The following is a 13,277-nucleotide window of genomic DNA, read 5'->3' on the forward strand; positions in this document are numbered from 1 at the left end:
CGAATTTAATGCTCAATGAAAGTATATCAGAGGTGTTTTATTTCTCAGACGTAACAAAATTTCGAAAGTTGACATAGTCTTGCTAGCGTGGTCAATTATCCTGCCAGCTGCGATGAAACGGTACACGCTTGTAGTGAGGAAACGTTTTGTTGTGCTAGTATACAGGTGATAAAGCGATGAGAGGTGAATTTTCACAGAAGATAATCCTTTGAAAACAAAAACATTATGTAACGATGTTACGATAGAAGTTTCGTGATACCATACAGTCAAAAAGTCGTGTAGCATTCATTGCGAAATCTCTATCACAGGTGGCATTCTAATATGCGGATTCCATACATGGCGGCCACCAAGAAATCAGCAGCTGCACCGTGGCCTCGTTAGCGCTTCCGCGTAAACAAACAGCGGAAACTGCGATAAGACGTCTGCTTGCAACACGTCGCTTCCTGCACCACATGTTCGAAGGCACTGTCCCTCTCGTTCGAGAACATGCAGTGCAATGAAAACTCACCATTCCGCCTTGCGTGCATGTAACTGGGCTCGGTTCTGCTGTTTAGTAAACCTCTCCTTTTTAACGATGTTTTGCCGACAGTTCTTTACAACTTTTTTTATTTCATTTCAATACAGTGACGCGTAAAGAACCGCAACACCAAGAAGGAATTGTGACACAAACGGAAGTTGGTTGCTGTGTTTCTATATCTGTAAGATGATGTCTATCCAAATGTCGTGCCAGTCGCTTAAGAGTGGCGGTAGTGGAGCCATTATGAGGATTGCTTTAAATACATGCTGTAATGGTCGTGGGCGTTAGTTACCTTTCATATTGGACTTTGTGAGTTGACGCCAGGGAAGAATGCGTTTAAGGCGAGAAAGACGTATTTATCAACAGCTCACTGAGTTTTTACGAGCTCGCGTAATAGAGTTACAAAAACTTGCATGTTGCTCTGCGATATTGCTGAAAGACTTTGCAGAAATGTCAACCATGTACATGATTGCTGGAGGTGGTGATGACGAGAATGTACGGTCGCAAGAAGACCGGGCTCCGGCCACGTAGCACTACCAACGGGGAAGACAATCGTATTCGGCGTATGACTCTGACGCATCGCACTGCATGTCTAGCAGTAAACTCTAGTCATTATATTTTCAGCCACTTTAATTTAATTCAGTCAAATAAACTTTTTCTGCTTTAAATCCAAACTTATTAAAAGAGCAGAAAAAAGAACAATTGAAGTAAAGAACCTGGCATCATCGGCACACAACCAATTGTTACAAATCGGTTATTTCTAGGCCAGCTCCGACCCAGCTGCCCTACAGCATTTATTCCACTGACCCCAAACCACGGCCATTTGCGTCTTCCGTGGTGTCAAGCGAGAGCTCGTTGGAAGGCAGGGTGAAGGTCTGTTGTGTTTTCTGTTGGAAGCTGGTTCTACATCGGCGCCAGTGATGGCCGTGTGTTGCTCAGAAGAAGGCCGGTTAAGCGCCTGCAACCCACCTGTCTGTGTGCTAGACACACTGGACCTACACCTTTATTTATAGTCTGGGAAGCGATTTCCTGTGACAGCGGGAATACTCTAATTGTTATCCCACGTACCGTGGCTGCAAATTGGTACGTCAATCTGGTGATTCCACCTGTTATGCTGCCATTAATGACAACGTTCCAGCGGTGTCTTCCAAATGGACAACGCTCACCCACTGACATCGTGACACCACTACTGAAAAAAGAAAAACAAAGATGAGTCGTCCGCTCTTATTCTCTCCCCCATTACACATTCATCCATGTTTCTTTTCCTACCAGGGCTACATATACTACCGGCAATTTTACCGAGTGTTATGTCATTTACATACTGTACCAAAACTACTGAACCGTAGTCATGGTACAGCGGAACTCCAATTCTAGCATATCAAGGATATAGTGGTCTACTTGAACTTTAGCAATATGCAAAGCGAGAAGCATCTGGTATTGGGATCGAAGTTAATTAATAATTCTTACCCAGTAATAGCTGACAAAAACACACAACGAATATATAGCAGAGAGGTTAACAACAGAATCAGAAAAATCGATCAAAAGCATAAAAAAGGGTAAAGCATGTCATGACTGCAGCTATAAACGCAGGTGATACTGAAAAAACTCAATACGAATGCCAAAGCAGCTATAGATCACAAAAAATAAAATTAGGAAAGAATAGCTTAGATCTAAATATACAATAAATATTAAGAACAAGTTATGATTTGTAAATATTAACAGAAAAACAAGGAATCCATATTCCGAAGGCAAACAAAGGAAGTACCCTAGCTATAATGAAACCACTAGACACACAAACCACATCAGTTCTCTGATGCTAACAGTTTACAGCAGAGAGCCAAAGACTCAGTAATACAATTTAACAATTAAATTAAGGAGCAAATAAAGAACACTCATTTCCCTGCTGACGGAGGCTGTAAGGAAATTTGTAATACGTATGAACCTTAAGGCATCACGTTTAAGAGCACAGCCAAAAATACACGTCGAAGTAAATCCAGCGATGTTAGCAGTCAAGTCTATGATATTTCCAGACACTTAATAAAATACTGACGAAAACTTAAACACATATTACAATATATTCCACAAAAATGTCATTAACTCAAGAATTACTAGCCACAGAGCTCCTTCAAGATGTCCAGTTGTTTCCACTGGAGAATGCCAGCTTTCACTGAATGGGAACTTTGCAAGACGCTGTAGTGGTAATCCAGAACAACCCAACATAAAAAACGCCCATAGACTGAGTTTATTGATTTCATAGAACTTCTTCAGCTAATGGTAAGTTGGAACTATTTTACGTTTAATGGATACACTTATAAGCTCACAGCCGGCACTACAGTCTGGAACCACGCGATCGGTACGGTCGCAGGTTCGAATCCTGCCTTGGGCATGGATGTGTGTGATGTTTTTTAGTTAGGTTTAAGTAGTTATAAGTTCTAGGGGACTGATGACCACAGCAGTTAAGTCCCATAGTGCTCAGAGCCATTTGAACCATTTATAAGCACACAAATAAACGAAAGTCGGATCATGTATGTCTGGTACCATAAATGACATGTACATACATTATCTGGAACATAAACAGTCCAAGAGGACAGAATGTTGCCTATGGAAAATTGTCTTGTATAGGAGATTTGTAGACTAGTGAAACTGAATACCAAAGATATAACATGCATTCTAAATACCGTTAAGTAAAATGGCAGTTACGGTGAACGTGAAAAAAGTAGCACCTACCTTGACCTACGTGTTAGAAGACACGATAAAAATGCAGCAAAAATTGTGGGACAAACATTAAAACCAACATCACAAATCTTCAATATCATAGCACCCAAACATTCATACACAAATAACAAATCAATCAGTACTGCTCTAGGGAAACAAAAGGCCTTTGAAGTTTAAAACAAACGAAAAGAAACAGGTATAGCTCAAGGCACTGTGGTTGCCAATGACTTCACGGCTATACAGGGTGTTACAAAAAGGTACGGCCAGATTTTCAGGAAAAATTCCGCACACACAAAGAAAGAAAATTTGTTATGTGAAAATGTGTCCGGAAACGCTTACTTTCCAAGTTAGAGCTCATTTTATTGCTTCTCTTCAAATCACATTAATCATGGAATGGAAACACACAGCAACAGAACGTACCAGCGTGACATCAAACATTTTGTTACAGGAAATGTTCAAAATGTCCTTCGTTAGCGAGGATGCATGCATCAACTCTCCGTCGCATGGAATCCCTGATGCGCTGATACAGCCCTGGAGAATGGCGTATTGTATCACAGCCGTCCACAATACGAGCACGAAGAGTCTCTCCATTTGGTACCGGGGTTGCGTAGACAAGAGCTTTCAAATGCCCCCATAAATGAAAGGCAAGAGGGTTAAGGTCAGGAGAGCGTGGAGGCCATGGAATTGTTCCGCCTCTACCAGTCCATCGGTCACCGAATCTGTTGCTGAGAAGCATACGAACACTTCGACTGAAATGTGCAGGAGCTCCATCGTGCATGAACCACATGTTGTGTCGTACTTGTAAAGGCACATGTTCTAGCAGCACAGGTAGAGTATCCCGTATGAAATCATGATAACGTGCTCCACTGAGCGTAGGTGGAAGAACATGGGCTAACACGGAAATTAAGCGTTTCCGGACACATGTCCACATAACATCTTTTCTTTATTTGTGTGTGAGGAGTGTTTCCTGAAAGTTTGGCCGTACCTTTTTGTAACACCCTGTATTTGTTGACTCAATACTGGACAAGAATAGAAAAAGGGCCATGTACAAACTCTACACTATATAGGAAAACGATAGAAACAAACAGCTACACGGAGCTCATATGTGGGCAACATATCACAAAACCTGTAACTATCTTCAAATATGCAACTAAACACTGGATTCTCCACTGCTGAAGCTATTACGAAGTATAAAGCACGACACGATACACTAGGTATACAGAGCTATTAGGGCCTACACCTATAATCCGGAAGAGGCACTCTCCTACACAATACGTGATAACCATTTGGAAACACAGAGCAAACTGTTAAAATTAATAAAGTTACCTGAAGAGGTTAAGTAATAAAGGTAATAAGATCGATATTTTCGTAGAACCTGAGAAACATTCTTACTATGAAAAATATGAAGATGAAGTAGAGAATGGAAAACACAAGTTTGACTAACCTAATTTATTTAGGTACTACGTTAGTAAAAGTAAATAAAATCGTGATATACAGAAACAGGTAGTGGTGTTGCAGTTGATATTTCAGTAAACATTGGTTTCAGATTATGTGAAATAAAACTACACTAAAGATACCCCGTGGACGATCTGTAACATCATATCTCTGATGAAAATATGTAACAAATCTTTGTGACTGCCTATGAACAGTTCTGATATCAAGGTGTACGGTGGACTGTGAATTGATTTGCGATAAGGATGAGTCTGCATAAGAGAAGAACAACAAATCAATGAGTAAAAGTTGCATCCAAATTCGACGTTATATAAAGGGAAGAAAAAGGGAGAAACAAATAACGGCGCATGCTTAGAATACTGTAAAGTCACCAGAACATCGCGGCAGCTGCCACAACTAAAACACCACACATAAGATCCTAAAGTAAAAAAAAATGCATTTAATGATGGAAATTCCAGACGTTTGGAAAATGAAGAAAAGGAAAATATTGATGGCCAGCAGCAATGTTACTGTAAAACAAACAAAATCATTATACCTTTGCCGCTATGGGCACCATAAGTTTCAGGCTTGCAGGCGACTGTACAAGTCATTTACTTGGTTACTGATGTACTACATATACCTAGTGGGCCTATGTCTGTCGTATGTAATTCTGTGTCCTCTGTTGCGCTTCTAAAGAAAACAGTACTATGTGCAGTGAGTTGACAAAAGTCAGAGGATAGCTGCTACTATCGCATCGGATCTTCTCTCTCCCGGCTTAGTGTGCAGCTCGGCGTGACATGGATTCTACATGTTCTTGGAAGTCACTGCAGAGATACTGCTTCATGCTGCCTCTATAAGTGTCCACTGGAGCGAAAGTGTTGCAAGTGCAGGATTTTATGCACGAACAGATCTCTCGGTTGTGTCCTATAAACGAGACTCATGTCGGATGATCTGGGTGGCCAAATCACTCGCTAGAATTATCCGAAATGTTCTGCGAACCTAACGCGAATGCCTGTGCCCTGGTAAGAACTCCATAGTTGTCTGGGAACATGAAATCCATGAATGGTTCCAATGATCTCCAGGTTGCCGAACATAGCCATTTCCAGTAAAATGACCAGTTCAGTTAGACCAGAGGACCCAATCCATTTCATTCCTCTTCACTATGGTGGTACCACCTGCTTGCACAATGCCATGTCGACAACTTGGATCCAAGGCGTCGTGGTGTCTTCCCCACACTCGACCCCTGCCTTCAGCTCATACCAACCGAAATCGGGATTCATCTGACCAGGTAACGATTTTCCAGTCGTGTAGGGTCTAACCCCTACGGTCAGGAGCCCAGGAGACATGCTACAGACGATGTCATACTGTTTTTTAAAAAAAAAAAAAAAAAAAAAAAAAAAGACACTCGGATCGATCGTCTGCTGCCATAGCCTATTATCTCCAAATTTCGCCTCACTGTCCTAACGGATACGTTCATCGTACGTCCGATTTGATTTCACACCAAGTTGCATGTGTATTAGTACTTGCTACTCTACGTAAATGCCGCTGCTTTCGGTCGTTAAGTGAAGGTTATCGTCCACTGCGTTGTCCATGGTGAGAGGTAATGGGTAAAATCTGGTGCTGTGGCACACTCTTGACACTGTGGATCTCTGAAAATTCCCGTTGTGCTGCTATAATCGCGTCCGAAACCTTTTCAAATGAATCACCTGTCTACAAATGACAGCCCCGCCAATGCACTGACTTTTTGTAGCTTGTGTACGCGATACTACCGTCAGATCTATATGTTTATGTCGCTTTCCCGTGACTCTTCTCAGCATAGTGAAATGAAGAAAGTTAAATCCATTTCTGATTTTAAGTTAAGAAACTTTGACACCTTGTTGAGTAACAATTAAATGACAATTTGATATTTTTAATATTTTCGTCAGAACTGATTTACAAAATATTTTATCATTTTGCGCTTTAATAATAATTTTAGAACAACTAACGGCACAGTTCTTCGTGAAATCTTGATCCACATTTTAACGTATGGTTTGCATGTTCCAATGTTGTTTAAACAATTCAGAGCAAAGACGCCGTTTTTATGGCAAGTGAACAAATTAACATACTTGTCCGAAATCCTATACGAAAAGATAGGTAAAAGCAAACGGAAATAAATATATATCCGAGGACCGAAACTTTTATTCTTCTCCTTCTGGTTTCGAATGCTGCCGAGGTGAAGTATTAGAATGCAGTATTAGAATACTCAACATAATCTAATCGAGAACTTTTCGTTTCGAGGTTCTCGGCTTGTCCAACATTACAGTGAGGTATAAATGTGTCAAGCTGCCAAATGGAGACAAGAAGTTGGTTCTTGTGAGCGTAGGCACTTTGGCTTTCATTAATTCCCTCGAAGTTAACGTTACGATTATTTCTTCAGTGGAGTGTATTCCCTGAATTTATACTAATAGGAAAGTAAAATAATGCCATCCTGCTAATTGAGTTCCTGCATGTCAGCGCTTGAGAGATAATTTAAAATAATCACCCACAGCACTAACTGGAAGATAGACTTTATAAACTAAGCTACCATGCACTATTAGCGAGCCAACGACACAGCTCTCTTTCCTCCAGTTCCTCTTTCCTGCCTTACAAACTTAATAGAAGCTCTCCTGTAGGGCACCCCGGAGTGTCACTTCGGAAGAGAGACTTGCGAAGAAACGATGTCGCCACAGTTTAGGAGATTGTTTCCAAAATTAGTGCAGCGAAATATGCCCTGTTTTGAATACTGCTGGTAGATTAAAAAACGTGTGACGGACCGGGATTGTAACCTAGAACTTCACCTTACTCGGGCTTCCTCTTAGCAACTGAGCAATTTAGAATGACTCCTGACTTCGCCTCACAGATCTTTTTCCGACAACATCTATTCCGTAACTTACAACTTCTTCCAGTCCTGCAAGGTACGCAGGAGAACCACGAAGTTATGAATGTGAGAGTGAGATACTGACGAAATTAAAACTGTGCACCGAACTGGGTGTTGAACCTGGAACCCATACGGGCAGATCCTGACTCGTGCTTCAACAGTTCAGATGGCAAGAGCGTTTTCCACAAAACACCAGGATTTGGGTTTGAGTCTCAGCTAGGCACATAGTTTTAATCTTTAAGAAAATTTCAATACAGCGCTAGTCTGCTGCAGAGTGAAAGAAACTCTGTGAACGTGTTTTAATAACCTGTAGTAATAACTATGGTAAATGCCACAATTAACTAATTTAAGTTACCGTTCAGTGATACTACCAAATTCTCGTCCTTCTACAGCAGAACTTCTGCATAATATCTGGGTCAGTAGTTTATCAGTGACAATGTTCGGGTGTGGAAACACGAACGTTGAGACTAGATCACGCTCAGAAACGCCGCGATCGCTGATTAGGCCGGCAGGATTCAATTACGGTTTGGAGACTTTTGTGACGTCAGCCGTGAAGCGGCCGGAGGGCTCGGCAGCGCTGGCATCCGGAAAACGAGCGCCCACCAGCGTTGGACGGCGAGTGCGGGCAAAGCGGTCGCCTCGTTTAGTGCGGCCCGCTGCGCCTGCGTGACGTCACTGTCGTTCTTCTGACAAGGGAACATCCCCATCGCACCCCCCTCAGATTTAGTTATAAGTTGGCACAGTGGATAGGCCTTGAAAAACTGAACACAGATCAATCGAGAAAACAGGAAGAAGTTGTGTGGAACTATGAAAAAATAAACAAAATATACAAACTGAGTAGTCCATGGGCAACATATGCAATATTAAGAACAATGTGAGCTCAGGGGCGCCGTGGTTCCGTGGTTAGCGTGAGCAGCTGCGGAACGAGAAGTCTTTAGTTCAAATCTTCCCTCGACTGAAAATTTTACTTCCTTTATTTTCGCCAAGTTATGATCTGTCCGTTCGTTCATTGACGTCTCTGTTCACTGTAATACGTTTAGTGTCTGTGTTTTCCGACCGCACTGCAAAACCGTACGATTAGTTGACGAAAGGACGTGCCTCTCCAATGGGAACCGAAAACATTTGATCGCAAGGTCATAGGTCAACCGATTTCTCCACAGGAAAACACGTCTGATATATTCTATACGACACTGGTGACAGCATGTGCGTCACATGACAGGAATATGTTGTCGACCCACCTAACTAGTACACTTGGCGAATGGGTAAAAAGATTCTTCTACCTTGCCCGATTTAGGTTTTATTGTGGATGTGATAATCACTCCCAAAAAAGTGATGAAAACATAAGAGTTTGTCACATAAACTGAAAATAAAAAGTTAAAATTTTCACTCAAAGGATGACTTGAACCGAGGCCCTCTTGTTCTGCGGCTGGTCACACTAACCACGAGACCACGGCACTCGTGGGCTCACACTGTCCTTAATATTGCATATGTTGAAGATGGACTACTCAGTTTGTATTTTGCTTATTTTTTCATAGTTCCACACAACTTCTTCCTGTTTTCTCTATCGATCTGTGTCCAGTTTTTCAAGGCCTATCCACTGTGCCAACTTATAACTAAATCTGAGGGGGTTGCGATGGGGAGGTTCCCTTGTGAGAGGAAAATGTGCTGCGTTACATCCGTTGCCACTAGACGCTCCCATGTTTGGACATGACATTGCTCTGCACGACTTTGATCTCTGGCATACGTAGAAAACATTTAAATCTTAAAATGGAAGTATAACGTCTTCACAGTTTTAACTTGACTAGCATTGCTCAAGAACGGGCACATGACACATACTGCTGACATTAATAATAATAATGTCGCGTGATGAGGGTCCCAGTCGGGTAGACCGTTCGCCGGGTGCAAGTCTTTCGATTTGATGCCACTTCGGCGACTTGCGCGTCAATGGGTAGACCGTTCGCCGGGTGCAAGTCTTTCGATTTGACGCCACTTCGGCGACTTGCGCGTCAATGGGATGAAATGATGATGATTAGGACAACACAACACCCAGTCTCTCAGCGGATAAAGTCTCCTACCCAGCCGGGAATCGAACCTTGGCCCTTAGGATTCACATTTTGTCGCGCAGACCACTCAGCTACCGGGGGCGGACACTGCTGACATTGACACGAGCTGGATCGTCAGTGCAAATAAGCCCATTTCCGACTGCCTTCATACAACACCACAGGCGCAATAGCGTCCGTCGGTGTTTCATCGGGATACTGGTTAGTTTCCGACTTACTCCTTAATTAATTAATCTGCGATACATTTAGACATATGGAACACTGTTTTGTATTCATCCAACTAAGGTGCGTCGTACACATCGTGGCTCATCGGAAACCTTGTAATGCGCCATATTTAAAGCGTATTACTGGGTGTCATCGCCTCATATTATTTTCTGAAAGAATCAAAAGTTGATTTATGAGTTTGTAAAGTTTGCTTATATATGTGTGTGTGTTAAAAAGTTGTAGATTTTGTCGCCTTATGTACGGGAAAAGCAGATTCCAGTCAAGTCAGTGAGTTTACTACGACCGGCCGACTGCAGAGTCGCGGCGTGCGGCAAAGATTACAGCCACGGAGTAGCAGGCCTCTACAACATCACGCCGGCGGGTGCTAAGAAGAAACACCTATTGTTAAAGAGAGAATTAGCGTATACGAGGTGCGACAACAATGTAATGAGACTGATGTGAAAAAAATGTTGCTTACCGTTTTAGTCAAGTTTAGTGTTGTCTCCTTCAAAGTATTGCCCTTCTGATTGCACACACTTTTTCCATCGCTTCTGCCATTGATGGTAACATTTTTGGAACTCATATTCCGTAATATCCTCCAAGACCCTCGTCACAGCTTTTTGTACATCTTGTGTTGTTAGAAAATTGTGTCCCTTGACCGCCGCTTTGACTCTTGGAAATAGAAAAAAGTCGCACGGAGTAATATCTGGTGAATAAGGTGGCTGTGGTAGTACCGACATTTGTTTTTAGGTTAACAATTGCTGTACTGACAGAGCAGTAAGGGATGGCGCATTTCCCCTACCAAGATTATCCGTTATTATTAGACTAACCGTTTCTCGATTGATGTTCGGTTCTTCTGCAAACATATTCACGCATAATCTTCGATGAGATGGTACGAGTTCATGCACCCTGCCCAAGTTGACACCTGTCCGTGAGGTTGATGGTCGTCCACTGCGGTCTTCATCTTCAACATTCGTTCTGCCTTCACTAAACATTTTATGCCGACGAAAAACTTCAGCTCTTGACATAACCTCCTCTCGAAAAGCCTTATGAAGCTTACCGCAAGTTGTCGTCGCGTTTTCACCCAATTTAACGAAAAAAATAGCATATCGTTGCACAACATTATGTGGTTCCATTTGCGTTAGGAGAGACAGAAACACGTGTTAACTTAATACTGCACATCTCACGGCTGATCAGTTGCATAGATGTGCCGCTGGGGCTAGAAGCAGCTTATAGACCAAGGTCAAAGATATTGTGCCTACGCAAGCCTGCAGGGTTGCCACATCTAGCAAAGAGAATCAGACTCATTTCTTTATTGCCGCACCTCGTATGTCTGTTCACAGTAAATAGTTTTTGGCTCGACCCTTAAGAATTGTATTCAGTCTCTGAAGAGTTAGTCTCAAGAGGTGGTCTCAAAAGTTAGTCTTGATGAGTGAATTGCAATGAGAGGGTCCTAATAAGTTAGTCTGCTACGGGGTTAAAACTCGGTAGGGTTCAAAGCAACTCTTAAGTCGTTTGGATAGATACTTTGAAAATATCATCGGTTTGTTGGAGAAAGTAACTGTTTCGCCGACTTAGGTGGAATTTAAGCTCACCGTGTTGAGGGAAGAGCAGAATATAAATTTGTGACGAAACGTAGAATTTTGTGGGTAGTCGCAGATGAGGCTACGATTAACTGAGGTCTGAGTATCGTTTCTTTCCTGTTTGTAAATTTTTTGCGGGTGCAGTTGCTGAAAGTTGGGTTGCTTGAGAGCCAAAAGTACGTAGGCGTATCGTGTCTCATTTAGTTGGAGATTTTCGTTGGTCTGTGCAAAACGTTATCACGTGAAGTATATTGTTTAATTTTGTCATGTGGGTTATAGCACGCGTTGGCTAGTTGTGACTGTGGAATGTAAACCACTAACTTAGGAATAATGCCTTTGTGTTATGGTGTATTTTGTGACTTCAGCGTAAGCGTCGTTTATTGCAATAAAAATTGGAAATCTGTATAGAGATACGTTGTAGGCATAATTTTTGTTGTGAGGAGAGCGGGCCTCCTACGTTGTTAATGTAGTATTGAGAATCAATAGGAAGTTGTCGAAAATTTGCATATGCAATCTCCATTTGTAGCTTTTCCCACAGTTCCTAAACAACAAAGTAAGAACTATTTTATCAAGGACCACCTTATATATATTAGCCGTCTCTTCCTCATTGTATCTGTGATCTTTTGTGTATTTTTGTATAGGTCTTCATTTCTCCTTTTAATCCACCTATTTTCCTTGTTTTTCTCAGGACCTAGAATTTTTCTTAATATTTTCCTCTCTCTTTTTTCTAGTTCTCTTAATTCGCCTTTCTTATTCATTGTTAGGCACTTTGATCCATATGTTGCTTGTGTCCTAATAACTGAATTATAATGTTTAATCTTTGCTTGTATGGATATTGATTTCTTATTGCAGTAGTTTTGTGTTAATTTATACGCAAATTCCAACTTTTTTATTCTTTCTTTATTTGTTGCGTTATCCAGTCCATTGGCTTGGATCCACTCCCCCAGGTATTTGAATCTATCAACTCTTTTAGTTTTTCCATACTTTGTTTTCATATACATAGTGCTATGTGTTTAAGTATTTAAATATTACTGGGTTCGCGAAAAGTCAACATGCGAGGTGGTTGAAATTTGTGTCCCATTTGAAGTTAACATAGTTTAAAAGTGGCAGTGACACACATGTTCGTTGTTTGATTCTTTTTCATGTATATATCGTTTCCACTTGTTGGAGGTTTTGTGTTGTTAACCATCACTCGTAAGAAAATATGCTCACTTGTACCCGTACACTAAATAATAACAGGCAATAGAGATTTTCTGTTTTTAACCTGTGAAAACCAGTCCCTGAATATCACTTTATCCCCGATTAATACTGGAAAGATATTTGAAAGTAATGTTCGATATTAAAGCAGACGATTAAGTTGCCTGTATAGCAAAATATTAAAGAGAAACCACAGATGCGTACCGAAAAGTGTGGAATTGTGTCAAAGTAAGGTTCTGATAAACTAAAATAACAATTCATATTTATTAATTAGCAGCAAGAGGAAAGATATTAAAGACTTAAACAAAGAGAAAGATAGTTTACGCTTTATGAAAGATATTTACTGTTGAAGGAAAGAAATTTCATATAGTTCAGATAAGCTGAGATGTTTGAGAAAGAGTTATGACGTTACAATTCGGTTTAATCAGTCATCTTGTAGTAGCAAGACACTACGTATAGACAACATCATTGACTTGCAAAGACTGATGGGTGAAGATTAAATTACGTCGGAAGTTGAACATACATTTAATTTTACGTAAAAGTTCTTAAAGTCCACATTGATTGGATGAATTTACATCATGCTTTGAGGTTTTGCTAGGAAAAGCATTAAAGTGGAATAAGCGCTTCAGATAGGCCGTATTTTTAAATTTTATACGTTGTTGGCATATTCTGTT

Source organism: Schistocerca cancellata, chromosome 3 (genome assembly GCF_023864275.1).
Source record: "Schistocerca cancellata isolate TAMUIC-IGC-003103 chromosome 3, iqSchCanc2.1, whole genome shotgun sequence".
In the NCBI taxonomy this organism is placed as follows: Eukaryota; Metazoa; Arthropoda; class Insecta; order Orthoptera; family Acrididae; genus Schistocerca; species Schistocerca cancellata.